This window comes from Pinus tabuliformis, chromosome 5_1 (assembly GCF_031772625.1).
Source record: "Pinus tabuliformis cultivar Carrire ecotype Pingquan chromosome 5_1, CPIR1, whole genome shotgun sequence".
Lineage (NCBI taxonomy): Eukaryota > Viridiplantae > Streptophyta > Pinopsida > Pinales > Pinaceae > Pinus > Pinus tabuliformis.
In genome coordinates, this window is record NC_142305.1 from 687,774,817 (window position 1) to 687,791,311 (window position 16,495).

Consider the following 16,495-nt stretch of genomic DNA (forward strand, 5'->3'; position numbering starts at 1 on the left):
GAGCTTAGTGCACAAGTTATTATGCTTGTTGGCTCATCATCATAAAAAAAAACCATATCGTTGACACTAGTTGGTAAAAGCAACTTACCCAATCCATTACCACCCAGATGAGTGACTGATGAGACAAACATAGGACTATAGCTTATCTGAGAGTCAACTCTAATAGACCCCAATAAATTTTCTTGTAAACTCTTGTTGTAACATTTTGGTAAGTTTGACATAGGAGCCCTAATTTAGCTTCCAAACTCTTCTGATGGATTTAATGATTTTACTGGTGAGGGAGGGATGATTTTCTCAGGCACCTCTATTCCACCTTTATCATGCATGTTTTAGGTAGATTTAGACATCATCCTGTCTCCTATTGCAATTTGTTGAACTGGATTAAAATATTTTATGTCTGCAGATTCACTGCCACTGGCAACAATAGCCAAAGTGGAAGAACCAACTTCCTGCCCTTGTGATGTCACATATACAACCTGAGATTTTACTAATTGGCCTTGACCTATCCATGCTGCATCTAATGTATTTGACAGATCAGCCAGGATAGGAGAATCATGCTCTGACAGTTTCTGACAGGTTGCCATATCTTCATCCAAACCATTTGTATTGTCCCTACTATCAACTGTTTCAAAAGGAATTGTCTCAGAAACATGGATGATGGTATCACATTCACCATTCTCCATGTCAAAAGTATGAAACATGGTACCATTAGTTATATTGGATGAATCTCTAATGTTTGGATCTCCTTCCATGTCATCTAGATATTGTGGGTTGTTTTACCTTCTAACAATTTAATAATTTCCATGCCTTAATTTAATTTTCCATTCATAGTCCCAATTTCCTCTAAATGGTCACAGAAGTAGGAATTTCCCACATTACTAATCATGGAAAGATACCTAGATCCATTATTTAAAACATGCTTTTCGCCAGCTTGGATATCTTTGAACTGAAGATTCCCAAAACAGATAGCTTTGTCCAAACAATTTCCATCAACCATGGAGCTTGTGTCCTCTATCATCAGAATGCCAAAAGAAACACTAGCATAGTTACTATCTTTAACTGTACCCTAACAGTCTCCAACTTTTTCATTTATGCTAGAATCATATTCCTTATGTGGAGTCTTAAAATACTCTAGTGGACTAGATTCCAATTTTACGAGAGAGTTTTTCACTCTAAGATATGAATCTAAATGGAAAAGACGACGATCCTATTCATAGGCTTCATAAAGAAGAAGACACCTTACACTATTTAGCTTTGAAATATCAACAATAGGTCTTCCAAGTTCCAACATGCCCAACACTAATGATGGCCTCTTGCAACAAATCCTATTTGAATTTGATAGATTGCATCAAAAGAATGAACCCTATGAATAAATGATTTCCAACTAAGCAATTTCTATAAACAAATATGGAAATATTCATTAAGTGGAAAGATTATTCTAGCATACTATCATGTTAGACAACCTAAAGTACACTAAAAAAACTTTATATACATCTATAATATCACCTCAAATTCAACTCTCTCTTTATGCAACATTCCTTCAAGCTCTGCAATTTGTCTCCTTGGTTCAAGAACCTTAGTACCAGAATAAAAGGATCCAGATGTGGCAATTTTCTGTCCAAGCAAACTAAAAACCTCTCTAAACAACATTTCCACTTTATCTGCAACTTGTTCATTTACATCAAAATTCACATTAGTTTGGATCTCGGGGGTCCTACACCATAGGTCTGATAGGCATATATTAATTAGAAAACATATACCCATATGTACAATTTGTATCATAAAGTATCTCTGCAACTTCCTTTTTGAGCCAATATTGTTGATGTCGATCATGGAACCCTAATTTTGAAGGTGGCAAATGCACAACTAGAACATTGATGGAGGAATATCGGAAACATGCAATCACCTTGCCAAACCTGTTACATTGAATTTGGGAACAATGTAGGTCCAATAGATTAGTATGGAATAGCCATTAATTATCATACACAATTATGGGTACTCTGGAAAAATCAAGAGCTACATAAATTATGTAAGATATCACAAGGTCAAAATAAAAAATTAACATGAAAAATGCTTGCAAAATATAAAGCAACCGAATTCAATGGCATACCCATAAAAGAAAATGCAGTCTCAATGTAATGAATGACCACATCTTGCAACTCTACTTGCTGCAACATGATTAGAGAAACTAAGCTCTAGGAATTTTCCAAAGGATAAACCCCATGCAACATCAGAGATGACTACTCGTTGAGTTGCTTCTGGAACTCCATATTTCTGTGCACATTTTAAGCACCTATGCCACATCCATATTTTTCCTTCATGTTCACCAGGTAATGTCAACAATAAAGGTAACTATCTTACCGATATTGTGAGGCTACCCTGATGGTGTGTATAACAAAGAACATGTGCTTTTGAGGGTTCATTACAGAAACAACGGGAATTCTGCATGTTTTTGGTATGTGTTACATCAAAATTTTCCAATTATTACTGTGTAAATGCAAAGTCTACAAGATAGCAAGAGAAAGCTATGGAAGAAGAAAAATACATGAATAAAAAACCTACTTGGTCAAACAAATAATCCTGAAGGTACCTTCCTAGTGACTTGTCAAAACTGCCATAATACTTGATGTGAAAGAGTTGTGAATGCTCACAGAATGTCCCCTTCAACACACAATGACTTGATAACAAAACCAATATACTTTGATGATCAGGAGGAGAAGGTGGAAAGTCTTCTTTAGAGAAAACCCATTCTTGGTTTCTGTGCCCTAAAAGTTTCTCATCTGGAAAAACCTTGGACTTCATTTCCTTTTCTGCTATTCCTTGATTCTCCCATGCCACCTTCCCAAATAGATCCTCTGTTGTTATTTGATAATTAATATTAACCTTGGATGAAACAGAAACAATGAAACCATTTTCCAAATCTGAATATTTTCATTCCTTATCTTGAAGTTCCAAATATGATGTGACTACGCCATATGAACCTGGACCCACAGGAGATATAATTTCATTTGGATATTCCTTTATTGAAGCTGACAATCCAGATAAATTGACTGAAGGAGTAGTTGGCAAGGAAGGTATCTGTCCAGATGGATATATATCCTGCTACAACCCTGTAACTTGAGCACATGTATCTCCTAGGGAGGATTTCTTAAAAACAATTTTTGCTTAAACAAGACTAGTTCCATCAACACTATATTTACTACTAACATGTGATATAGGTGGCCCCATCCCTCCACTAGTAAGAGGTGGTTTGGACTCTCCCTTATTGTTACCAATCAGAGGGTCATTTGTTAAGGCCGAGACAATTGACATTGTCTTATACATTTTCAGGTTTTTCATTTCTCGTGACTGGTTTTGTTTTAGAATAGGAACAATGAAACAGGGTATCATAGAAATTGATCTATCTAAACTTAATTGTTTGTCTAGAAATGCAATAGTTATTGGTGATTTCAAGGGAAGTTCGGGCAAGGTGGCACCTTAATTTGCAAGGAAACAAGTCTCAAGGGCTAAATGGTAAGCTGCAAACCTTGCATATTGAACAACATTTTTAACTTTCTTCAAATGATCACGACTTGCACCCATAAGCAGAACCTATAAACACAAGAGTAGAGTGAGTCCCATAAATTTTGATCTCAAGAAAAGAGCATATAACTTAAGATCAAGATGTCACCTAATTTGGAGATAGTCAATCATATGAAATACTTTCAAGAATGCAATTTTAAGAACCTCTTTACTTTGTTGGAAATATTTTAGAGAAAATATTAGATTGATCTCCGGGCTCTAGCCTCCACCTGTGAATTAGATTATCATAGAATACATAATAAAAGTACCATTTCTACTAGACATCTTAGAATTTAAAGGCGTATTAAACATAAATATAATACTTATTTTAATGACAATAAAATATTAAAAATACACAATGAATCCTAGATAGTTTGCCACCCTTGGAATCACCACCCTAGACTTGAAAACAGGTTTCCAGTTTGTATTCGAAATGCAAATTTATTGATTCACATCAGAATTTGTAGGACAAAGCACTGATCAACATGAGAAACATTTCCTGCATAAAATAAAAAATAAAGTTGTAAAATACATTTCTGATTGTGGAGGGAATAAGTAGAGTGGATCCACATGGCCTCCCCACACCAACTAGCATTTGAGGAGGGATGGGCCCCTTATTGATAAAAATTTTATCCCCTGGCTTTCTACAAAAGTACTTGAAACCCCAATTCATCTCATTTTTTAGTTTCATACTTTGGAGAGCAGATTTGGACAGAAGAAATGAGAACAACTTAGGGTGGACAAGTTTGGTAGAACAACACTGAAAAACAACTTTGGCAAGCAGATTTGAAGGGAGGAACATAGTTTTTTCTAATAGAACAACACTCGAAACTCACTCTTGTTCTTCTCTTTCTTACTCTCATATATTCTTTTGATGGATTCTCATTCATCATCTCGAGGAGGGTATGATCATAGAAATCATGGTGGAAGAAGTGGCAAAGGGAGAGGAGATGGTGAAAAAAAATAACAAAATTTTCCCATTGATTCCCCTCTATGGAAGTGTGTCATAGAAAGATAGAGAAAAAGGAGAAAAATAAGGTGGACAGTTGAAACTACTTATGGAATTGCATAGGTGAAAGGAAAATTTTGGATTCATACTCAAGGGTAAAGCCCTTTTGCTTTGGATTCCTAACAATGCGGTTGAGTTTTGTAATCTATCACCCTAAAGATTGAGGCACAATTTCAAAGGGACCATGACGATGCACAGTTAGCTAGGGAAGAAAGGAGGGGCAACAAGCATGTTCTCGTACGTTAAAAAAATGGGCAGCAAGTTTCCTCAACAATTGAGGAAGCCTGGAAGAGATTGAACACCAAACTCTTGGAACTTATCACTGTTAATTCTACAATATAGGTTAACTAGGGCTTGTACTTCTGTCTGTCTCTGTTCTTAACACAAGGTTTCCAAAGGATTAGAGGCACTTGACATAATTACCCAAATTCTTGGAGCATACCTCTCTAGATCATGATAAAATAAAACTGAATTATCTCCACTAGTACGATACAATGGGAGTCTTAATTTTCCAATCAGAGGCGCAAGACGATTTTTCTGACAAACACCATGTAGCCTACATAAAATCATACCATCGATGATAATAGATACTTGTTTGGGTGGGAAGGGATACACATAAGTGTTACATAGGTTTCAGAAATCAGAATTCATTGAAGCACAGGAATGAACTGAGAATAATCCTCTATTTCAATCAAAACCAATTTTTTCTTTGTTTGAAAAAAGAAAATATTTCAGAAATTTAGTTACTCATTAAGGATGATTACATAGAAGCACAAGCATGATTTTAGGCTCCATATCACTTGGCTTAACATAAGGCACCCATGTCAACTGGGAATCCAAAGGAGTAATCTATACAAACACGTCCACCTATCCTATTCCTTGACTCTAATATTATGACCTGGACATTAAAACAATAAACATTTAGCAAAGCACCCTAATACTATGACCTGTACATTAAAACAATAAGCATTTAGCATAGGTTTTATGCCTATAGTAATAACTACGTTCCATAGCACTTCCATAACTCTATTAAATCCAACCATTCATGCATAAAGCAACATCAAGAGACTAAATAGTAAAACAAATCTAGCAAATGCTCCATCTCAAAATATAGAATTATAAGAGGGGTTAAACATTGATATATCAGAAGTATGTTCCTCCCTTAAAAGAGTATTTTTGAAGGGCATGAGCAACATCTAGCCTTGTTATACCACCTATAACAATCACTCAAGGAGATGAAGAGGTGAAAGAACAAACACCTGAACAAAAGAAAGCACCACAAAATGAATTATAGTAGCTTGAGGATGTAGTAGATATAAATTAGGCAAATAACATGTGAACAATGACCAAAGCTATTGAACCTATTTTTCCACTAACTCTTACCGTGCTCTTACCACTAGCCCAAACCCAACAAAAATTAGGTCCCATATTCACCTAGGTTGAGAAGCTTGAGGTTGCATATCTTGAGTTCCAATATATGTTATGGCCATTTTTCTGAACTCATATCAGATGTGGATCATATTAGGATAACTTTGTAGCAAAAACTTTCTTTCTCATCACAATCTAATAAGGATTCAAAAGAAATTTCAGGAATGATCAGAATTCCAATATGATCCATGGTCCATGTATGATGAAACACTGCCCCTAGGATTTTAGACCAATTATGAATTAACCCAGATCATTGAATATTTGGAAATTTGATTTCTTGTATCATTAGATTCTAACAATTGTAAGGAAGTTTGCTACAACATTGGATGTCTCCACCTCAAGTCTGATATGCACCTAGGTTGCACTTCCAACATTCAAGGTTACATATATGGAGTTCCAACTACCAATATTTGATATGTAGGCAATTTTTCCAAAGTGATGGTATGCATCAGGCATGGTTAGATGAGTTTATGCTAGTGTCCATATTCAATACACCCAATGCACCTAGTTGATGGATCCCACTTACTGCAGGCTGTAGAATGAAACCCTTATTTGTGCAACTGCAGTTAATGTATATAAGGTTCCTTGCAATATTTTATAATAACTGTCAAACACTTTACTAAAGTGTTTTTTGTGACATCCTAGATTAAATTCATGAGTGTTCATGGGAAGAAAAACATCAAGAAATGAACCCATGTGGAAATGTACTAGTCTAGACAACTGAAGCTTTGACAACCTATAGATCTTGGCATATCATAATTATCAGCCTTCTTGGATATGGCTCCAATCCAAGTCAAATTTACTTGGAAGTCTTATTTGCTAGGTGTTTTGTCTATGCAAGACAAAAAGAGAAAAGGAGCAATTATTTTTTCTTGTTTTTTCTAAGCTTTTATTGCAGCAGACAACCAACAGACATGTCAACCATCCAGAATCCAGGGCCTTTTGCAGAATATAGTATTATCTTTCTATTTTGAAAAGAGATATTATTGAAAATATGCATTATCTAATATTTGCAAGCCTGGCTATGAATGAAAAAAATCTTTTGTCATGAAATTTAGTGTTTTATTTAAATGAGCCAACTCGTGTGTTTTTCTGGATCACTAGCCAATTGTTACCCTTTGGAAAGTTGAGTTTGGTAACTTTAATCTCGACAATGGCACTATATTTTTGAACCCATGCCTTCTATGTCATCTTGCACTGGCACACACACTTGTACCAACACCCTGTCCAGATGTCTACAAAGGATTTTGATTCTGGGATTCTGTGAAAATAATGAATGTTCATTTAGCTGTGGCAGAAATGTGGCAGAAATTATTATATAGAGAATTTTTTACTCCCAAAGAAACACAACGAATTTATGAATCTATATAATTAACAATCCTTGTTAGCATATGACGATGTAAGACTTTAGTTATGCTTCTTGCCTATATTTAGTATATTCATAACATATTTGGCTCTTGTTGACTACTTGTATAATTACAAATAGAAAGTTGCCTTTAAAACATTTTATTACATTTGTTTGGGGTTTGTTACAATTTTTTAGATCTTGTCACAAAGTCAACAAAAAATTATACTTACAAGGAAGAAGTACTAGTCAATGTTGAAATATTTTATCCCATGCTTCGATTGAAATTTTACTTCTACTTTCTAATTGGTTTGTTGGTTTAAGATATCATACTAGCCAATTTATATCCCCTTTCCTACTTTGAGGTGAATGGAGCATAACTATATCACATATGAATTAGTTCATTAAATGAACTTCTATGGAACCATCTTTGCTTACCTAAGCACTGCTTCAATTAGTATAAGTTATGTTCCATGCCAATAAAGTTGATGTTACACTAATATTTTATAAAGAGAAGGCCTTACTTATCGTTCCCATTTTCCAACTGATTCCTATAGAATTCTATAGCATCTACTCCCTTATTCTTCACTATATTATGACCTATGAAATGCTAATTTTAGTTCCAAAATAAAATTTCCAAGTTTTGTACAAATGGTAATTGATCTGAATATGATGGACAAATTAACTCAGGCTTATGTCAAACTAGGCTTTTCCCTTGGCATGACTAGTGCCCAACATTGCAGAGCAATATGGAAATTAGATTGTTGCCACAATTATGGACTTGACTTTCCATGCTACTTCTTGGAATACACATGTATGATTGTTAATGGAGAAACATAAATTATCTCATCTCAGTTACCAGAATTCGGCCTAATTTGGTTCCTTTGAGCAGTTGCAACAATAATGTCCTTTTCATATGAACAAGAAGGATTTCGTTTAGGAAATTGAAAAGCAGTTGGTATCAATTCTATTCAACTGATTTTGATTTTGATTTTGAGCTGGTGAAGCTTGGGGTTAAATATCACTCTGTTTCAACATTTTATATTTTTGCATTATTTCATCGACTTACAACATATATGATCAAGCTAAGGATGTTCAAAATATATGTGTAGTGTAGGCAGGTCTAATTGTACATTATACAAATATTACATATTGATTTAACTCGACTACCAAGCCTTTGAAGAATAACATTTTTTTGGAAAAGGACATAAAATGAACAATTTTATGTGTTAGAAAACATAACTATGTTCAGTATTCAATAATGTACTTGAGTCATTATGTAATGTACTTGTCAAAAGAATAAAGAAAAGAATTTTTATTATTGTAACAATGACTTATTAAAGCACGAGTTTCATACTTGGGTCATAATTATATTAGTCAAAGTCCCCTTGTGGACTCATAGGATTAATATTGAGTTTATAGAGTCATTGTACATTCAAAGAGACCCTTCTTAGGCTTTTGAAGCATGTAAAAAGGTTTTGTATCAAGTTAAGATTATATACCCTCCACATCAAGTCGGTGTAAGGACCTTTATTCGATCCACAAGAAGCCTATATATACAAGGAGGTCGAATTCATTTTTTGAAGCATCAAATATCAAGCTAGTTCAATATCTCAAGAAGAGCTAGAGAAGTGTGAAGTCTATTGCCGGGAGGTCGAAAGAAGTGCGAGTTTGGGGAAGTCTATAGAGAGGAAGAAAATTGAGATTTTGGTGCCTCTCTCTCTCTCTGTTTCATTTCCTGGATTGGGATATCGAAGTCTCCTAAGGTTTTGTTGTTGTTAGAAGCTACTGCCTAATAGAAATTGCTGAAGGGGTTGAAGATCTGGGAGGCTAATTTGGTGTGGAGGGAAAGTCTGGTCTTGGTCTAGGGTGAAGAGTCTCAAATAATACTCTTTAAAGGAAGAATTATCTTGACTGGGTTTTCCCCTCGAAGGGGGTTTTTCCCTAGCATGTGTCTATATCTCGTGTCTCTTGTTTTGTGATCTTCATACACACATAATATGGTAATTTCTTGATGAAAGATAAGATAATAAAGAAGTAAAAGAAGCCAATACACTCACAAGTAATTATCAATAAAGGAGAATCAAACCTTAATATAATTACTTTGATTTTCCAACGTGGTGTTGAACTTCCCTCGGGAATCAACTAGCATTGTCACATAGCAAGGCATTGTCACATAGAATAGGTGAAAGCTCACGAAGATCTTAGTGTAGGTGTGATTTAGTGTAGGATTGATTCTTCAATGATTGAGTTTTTGGGTGAGATTTCCCAGTGAATGGAAAAAATTGAAGCCCTACCACCTGTAGATTAAGTAAAGTATGAACAAATGTTTCCTAAGATTCAAAGAGTTTCTCCATATTTTGTCCATGAGATCCATGGTAGTTATGTTCAAGTGTCGATAAATTGTGTTAAACTATCATCTTAATTGATTCATGGCACACATACTTTTTCAACTAGTGGTGGAGATTCCAACCAATGAGTAGGAAAGGTTGTTCATTTACAAGGTTACCATCAATCAAGTATTGTCCCTCTTTTCCCAACTCTAAGACAAGGAGTGTGCATAATGGAATTATTATTGTAAACAATTGTAAATATTGGATTATCTTGAAGTTCAAGGGATTGAAGTGGTTGCCTCAACCTGCAAATATTTAAAGGAACTATGTGTTTTTCAATTATACCTTTGTCATCAAGGAGTCTCTATTTTTGCTTGATCATGATAGAGTCCAATGATGGCTCTGATTTCCTACTTCTTATAAGCCCATCCAAGCCTAGTTTTGAAATTGGATGCTTTGATACCACTCTATAACATACTCGACCCCTCAGGTTACCATTAGAGGAATGTGGTAATTTCTTTGTTGTCCAATCTATGAACAAATTTGAGCTACTCCTCTTATCATCCTTCTAACAATTTGTATATTACTGAACTAGGGTCACAAATCAACCACTAATAGTCCATTGTCTAATTGTTTATAGGATACTTTAGATCTCTGTCCAAAACTCTATGAATAGTCCACCAAAATCAACTCTTCATGTCAATCCATTCTTCATATAGCACATTTCCTCTGCTCAATCTTTTGCTTAGGTTCCACCTTCTCTTGGATCTACTATCTCCACACATACTTCTGCAAACTATCTTCCATATCTGCGATCTATATTGTAGAGATAAACCCCGCTCTAAGGGCCACAACCCCTCTTATTCTACGCATATTTGTCACAGTATTAAGGGCATACCTTATGGACTAAACATGTTAGGAAACTACCCTAACTAGGGCATTATACTTCTATTCTAATTTCTTTAGAAAAAACAACTCTTGCCTCCATAAGAGACTCAACCTAACTCATATGGATCCATAGATTTTGAGTATTTCTTTGACTGAATCTTGACATGAACTTCATATCTCGACCCTCAAACTAGGGTTACCTCAGTCAATATTACACCTGCAACTACTTCTGTTCTGGACCTAAATTCCATTGCAATCCATCCTCCATTTGTGTTGGTATTTATCATAGACCTTACGACCTACTAACCACCACAAGATAGGGTATCAACCCTCTCTGCAATTTTAGAATTTGATGAGGCCTTCACACAAAGACACCACTAAAATCACATGCCGATATTCTCATGAGAAAACTCTCTTGAGCTCGATTTGCCAAAAGAGAACCAACAATAAGTCATCTTACTTCCTATATTGAACCCATTAAGGTATGTGGAATTATTTTGAACCCTCACATGATGATATTTCTCTTGGTGGATGATCATGACCTCCATTTAGCAACCCTTACTCGGCCCTCTAACTCGGCCTACTTTAGGACTACATCTCTCCTGACCTCCTTGATCAAATGAGTTCCTTCTAGAACTTACAGATTTTATCCACTTACACCTTAGGAAATATTAATTTTCCTTTTTAATTTTCTTTTAGATTTAAAACCCCATCTTGGGTCCAAAACCCCTTCGTTTGGGTTCTTTTCCCATAAATCCTTTTGTGACCAAAATCACACAAACCCATCTCATTAGGCTTGTGGAGTACCTCCCAAGCTACACAATTCAACAACATAGTCTCGTTGTAGTAACCGTGACTTGGTCAAGCTCTTGTAGTCAAGCGAGGACTTGGTTGGGTTCCCAAGTTGCAAATTAAGGGTAGTTGAGAGGGCATGATACCTAGGTAGGGTGAAGGTATTAAAAGGAATGAAAAGGTGTGCTAACACATTCTGGACAATGTTAATTCATGTTGAGGAGTTTTAAGGAGTCTCAGGGCATCACAAGGGAGAACTAGGTCAAAATACATGGGAAGGAACGAATAAGAGTGTGTGTTAGGGAATGTTAGTAAATTCAAGTGTGCCAAGGATGAAGAGTGTTAGGAGAAGTTTAGAATAGGATTTGCAGGAGGGAAGCCTACAGTTGTGATAAGGGGCTCACCATAGAAGCTTTAGATAAAGGGAGACTTTGTGTTGGGCACAACACTGTTTTTCCTTTAGCTATTATTTTTATATGAGATGTGGCACACTTTGGTTGCATACTCATGTTTTAAAATATTCTAGATAATTTCATATTGTACACTGTTGTGTATAAGTTTTGGGGCACTCGGCTTGTGTTAGCTTATATCTTGTGTGTCTTGTGCATCTTATGGTTATTACAAACTCTCAGTTAATGCTCTACTGTTTATATGAACTGGACATACATGTGAAATATTGTCTGTGTAAGCTATGTTACTTAGTTGTCTTATGGACATGGATATATGTGATCCTTGTCTTAATAATTAGTTAAGTGGGACAAGTTGATCTTGTGTAGAAATCTAATGTGTAGATTCAAAACTGCTCATGAAATTTACTAAATCACAAGACTTGAAGCTTCTCTACTTATATGCAGAAATAAAATCAAGATCGAGAACACAAATCATTAACATGCATCAAGATTCAACACACATACACATAGATTTATCTAGGGAAAATAAAATTCTCAAAACCCCTTACTCTCTGTATTTCATTAATCAAAGAATAAATAAGAAATACAATGCTTGCTCAAGCTTGAGCAAACTCTACACTAGTATAATCTATCTCGTTGCCTCACAGACTGAATCAAGCCAACACTTAGCCAATTTTTAAGCCTGCCAAGCTCTTATTTCCTTGCATTTCTCCCTTGGGAATTAGGCCCCTATTAATTAGGAAATTCACCAATTTGGATTGTGCAATTCCTTTAGACCCTTCTTTGGTTGCATGCACCACCTGTACGACTTGGAATAGTTTACAACTGATAGTACGCTACCATTGGAATCTAATATCAACTTGGTAACTCAAATAATTCTCTGCATGCATGATTTAATTTTGGTTGACTGATCAGTTTAACTGGATGACCGCTCAGTGTGAAAAAAGTTACACACCCTTGACTGAAACTCCACTAGTTCTACTAATAGTGAAAACTAGTTACACTGAAAATAACTCAAATTAACTGAAATAGATTGCTACAAATTAGAAATCAATCATGCAGAACTGAACTCAAGTGTCTCCAAATCAAATTTACTGATTTAACTGAGTGACAAGACCCATGTCACCTCAGTTAACTACCTCCAAGTATTTTACTGAAATTGAAATTTGATTTTCTCCTAATTTAATCAAGGCAAAATTAAATTAGGAATTTCTTGTTGCATTTTCAACAATCCCTCTCAACAAGAAAGGGATTATCAGATACCCCAATCCTTCTTCTATGGAACTTGAATTTGCCTCTTGACAAATCCTTTGTCAAAATATTTGCATCCCGTTCCTCTTTCGGAATGTATTGTAACAACATAATACACCTCTACACACAATCTCGTAGATGGTGATACTGAATGTCGATATGCTTGGATCAATCATGAAATAATGGATTATCAGAGAGTTTGATACAACTCTGATTGTCATAGTAAATCAATGTAGGATCCATCTACTAACCAAATATCCCAACAATAATCTTTCCCATTCAGATAGCCTCACAGGCTACTTGACTTGCAACCATGTATTTTTTTGTTTGTTTTTGTTTTTGTTTTTTTTCGTTGATCTAAGTACCACATATATTTGCTTTCTGTTGTGCCAAGAAACTGCTACTGACCCAACACTGAAAATTCCTCCTGAAATGCTCTTCCTGTATGATGGACTCCCCACCCAATTTGCATCTGTGAAGCCTTGCATCTTCACTCCCTTTGTTTGTATGTACCAAAGACCAAACTGAGTAGTGCCTACGAGGTATCTCAATTCCAATACAGTTTGGTTAGATTAACCTTGGCTTGACTAAGATGGTTAACTACATAACACATGTCCAGTCATGTGTTCACCAAATACATAAGTGAACCCACAAGCTGTCTATAAATGGTAGCTTCCACTTCCTCACCTGAAGTGGCATCCTCTTTCCTCCAGTTACCTGCTAGAGGAGTGTCCATGGGTTTTCTACTCTCCATGCAGAACTTCTTTGGTATCTCATTGGCATACTTCCCTAAGATACAAACAATTCCCCATCTCCTTGCCATACTTCCAAACTGAGGAAATAATGCATGAGTCCCATGTCCTTCATCTTGAACTCTCTTGCAAGGTCCTCCTTGCAAGATATGATCAACTTCTCATCACCAGTAAGGATCAAGTCATCAACATACAAAAAAAAATTAATATTTCCTTCTACCACAATGTGATAAAGGTTTGAATTTACTTCACTTTTGGTGAAGCCCAAATTGGTGAGATAACTATCAATCCTGGTATACTAAGCACGGGGTGATTGCTTGAGTCCATATAATTCTTACTTAAGTTTGCACACATGCGACTCTCTGTCAAAGGTCTCAAACCCATGTGGATGCTCAATATACACCTACTCCTCAATAACTGCATTGCGGAATATTGTCTTCACATCCATTTGGTGGATCTTCCACCCCATCTGTGTTAACAGTGATAGAATTGACCTGATGGATGAGTACCTTGCTACTGGAGCAAAGGTCTCCTCATAGTCAATTCCCTCCACCTGAGAGAACCCTTTGGCCACAAATCTATCCTTGTGTTTCTCTATGCTCCCGTCTACTACGTGTTTTATCTTGTAAATCCATCTTGAACCATCAACTAATTTGTCTGCTAGTCTTAGGGCCACTTCACAAATACTGTTTCTGACAATGTAATCATATTCCTCTACCATAACATCAACCCATAATAGTTTCTGCACTGCTTCCTCGAATGAGGCTGGTTATGTCTCGAATAGTTCACTCATCTGAGCTGTGTACCCAGTGTATCGATTTGGTGACCTCCTCTGTCTACATTGTGATGTGGGTGCTCCCACATTCTCTCCAGCATCCTACAATAATCTATCAACTTCCCTGGTCTACTTCCTTCCTTATTTATGTGTATCTGCTTGAGTGGATTTCTCCACTCTCTCCTCCTCTGCTTGTGGATACTCCATAATTTCCTGAGGTTCTTCCTTTGGAGAAAAAATATGTTGATAAGGCTACAACTAAATCTCCCTCTCAAGAGAACACTTCATTGCCTTATCCTCATCAAAATTCACATCCCGCCTGACCATTGTCATCTTGAGGGATGGAAAGTACACCTGATAGTTTTGAGGTGTATCAGTGTACCCCACAAATATGCCCAACTCTGATGTTGGCTCTAGATTTTTTCTTGCTTCCTTGGAAACATGACAGTAAACTAATGATCCAAAGATCCTGAAGTGTGACACATCTAGTTTCTTCCTTGAAAAATCTTCCTCTGGTGTACTCATGCCAAGAATCCTGTGAGGACTCCTGTTCTACAAATAAACAATTACGTTGCATGCTTCAACCCAAAAGTGTAGAGGTAGGATTTGGTCATGCAACATCACCTGTGCTTATCCAACAATACTTTTGTTCTTCCTCTCATCCACCCCATTCTGTTGTGGGTTATAAGGTGTTGTGAACTCTCATCGAATTCCTTCCCTTTCACATTTTTTTTAAACACATTCGAAATGTAATCACCATTTTTATTTCTACTGAGAGCCTTCACTTTCCTACCAGTCTCTTTCTCAACAAATGCTTTAAAATCAACAAATTTATAGAATGTATGGTCTTTCTTTTGCATGAAGTAGATCCAACTCTTGTGTGAGAAATCATCCACAAATATAACATAATACTTTTGCTTGGCGGTGGAGGCTGTCAAGAAAGGTCCATATACATCAAAGTGGATCCTTTCAAGGATTTCATGCACCATACTATCTCGATCATTGAAGGTATCTTTTGTGTACTTCCCCAATGTACACCCTTTGCATGTATCCCACTGCTCCAGTGCTCATTTGGGAAGGATTGTAGAAATCTTTTGCATGATCTTCAAAGCACCATGATGCAAATCGCCAAGTATTCTATGCCATAATTCATCGAAATATCATCTCTGCACCTTCTCTACTTTTGTGCTCATTGTTGCACATTCTTCCACATCTAATTTGTAGAGATTCTTCAATCGAACCCCGATTTTCTTCACTTGTCCTGTGGCGATGTGTCTCAAGGAATTCTTTCTTTTGTTGAATATCACATCATATCCATGGTCTTCCAACATCGCGACATAAACTAGATTCTTCTTCAAACCTGGTACGTACATCACATCCTTGAGCCTAAGAGGGGAGCCAGATTCCCTCTAAAAAGTAGCAGTACCAATGTCGGTCGCACTATACCTTCCATCATCTCCCATCTTGATGTGCATATGGAGATCCTTCTCTTGCAAGTCACTAAAAAATTCTTTGTTGCCCATCATGTAGAATAAGGCACCGCTGTTGAGATACCACACACTACCCATCATTGTGCTTGTCATGCATGCAATGAGGATAAAATCAAGTTTGAACTGTGAAGCCAAGGCTTCACCCGCTTCTCTTCCTACCATTTTCTTGCTTGATTTCTTGTGTGGACATTTCATATCATAATGTCCCAGTTCATGATAATCAAAGCACTTGATTTTGGACAAGTATTTCTTCTTTCCCCCTTGACCGGATTATGATTTGGATTGGGATTTATTCCCATTCCCTTTATTTTCATTTCTTTCTAAGGAACAATTCTTCTCATCATCACCCTTGGATGCAGTTTTATCTCTAGTATTCCACCTTATCTTCTCCTGTACCAAATCGGACCAAAGTCACTCCCAATTTGGTATCTTCTCCCTCCCATTTACCTAAGCCTAGTAGT

At 36.3% G+C, this 16,495-nt stretch overlaps 2 pseudogenes; both read right to left on the reverse strand.

The window, feature by feature from the left end:
- Positions 1-97, reverse strand: part of LOC149166813 (1-phosphatidylinositol-3-phosphate 5-kinase FAB1A-like) — a 68,811-nt pseudogene extending 68,714 nt beyond the window's left edge.
- Positions 98-1,207: 1,110 nt separating this feature from the next.
- The window catches only part of LOC149166814 (1-phosphatidylinositol-3-phosphate 5-kinase FAB1B-like), a 68,286-nt pseudogene continuing 52,998 nt past the window's right edge, over positions 1,208-16,495 (reverse strand).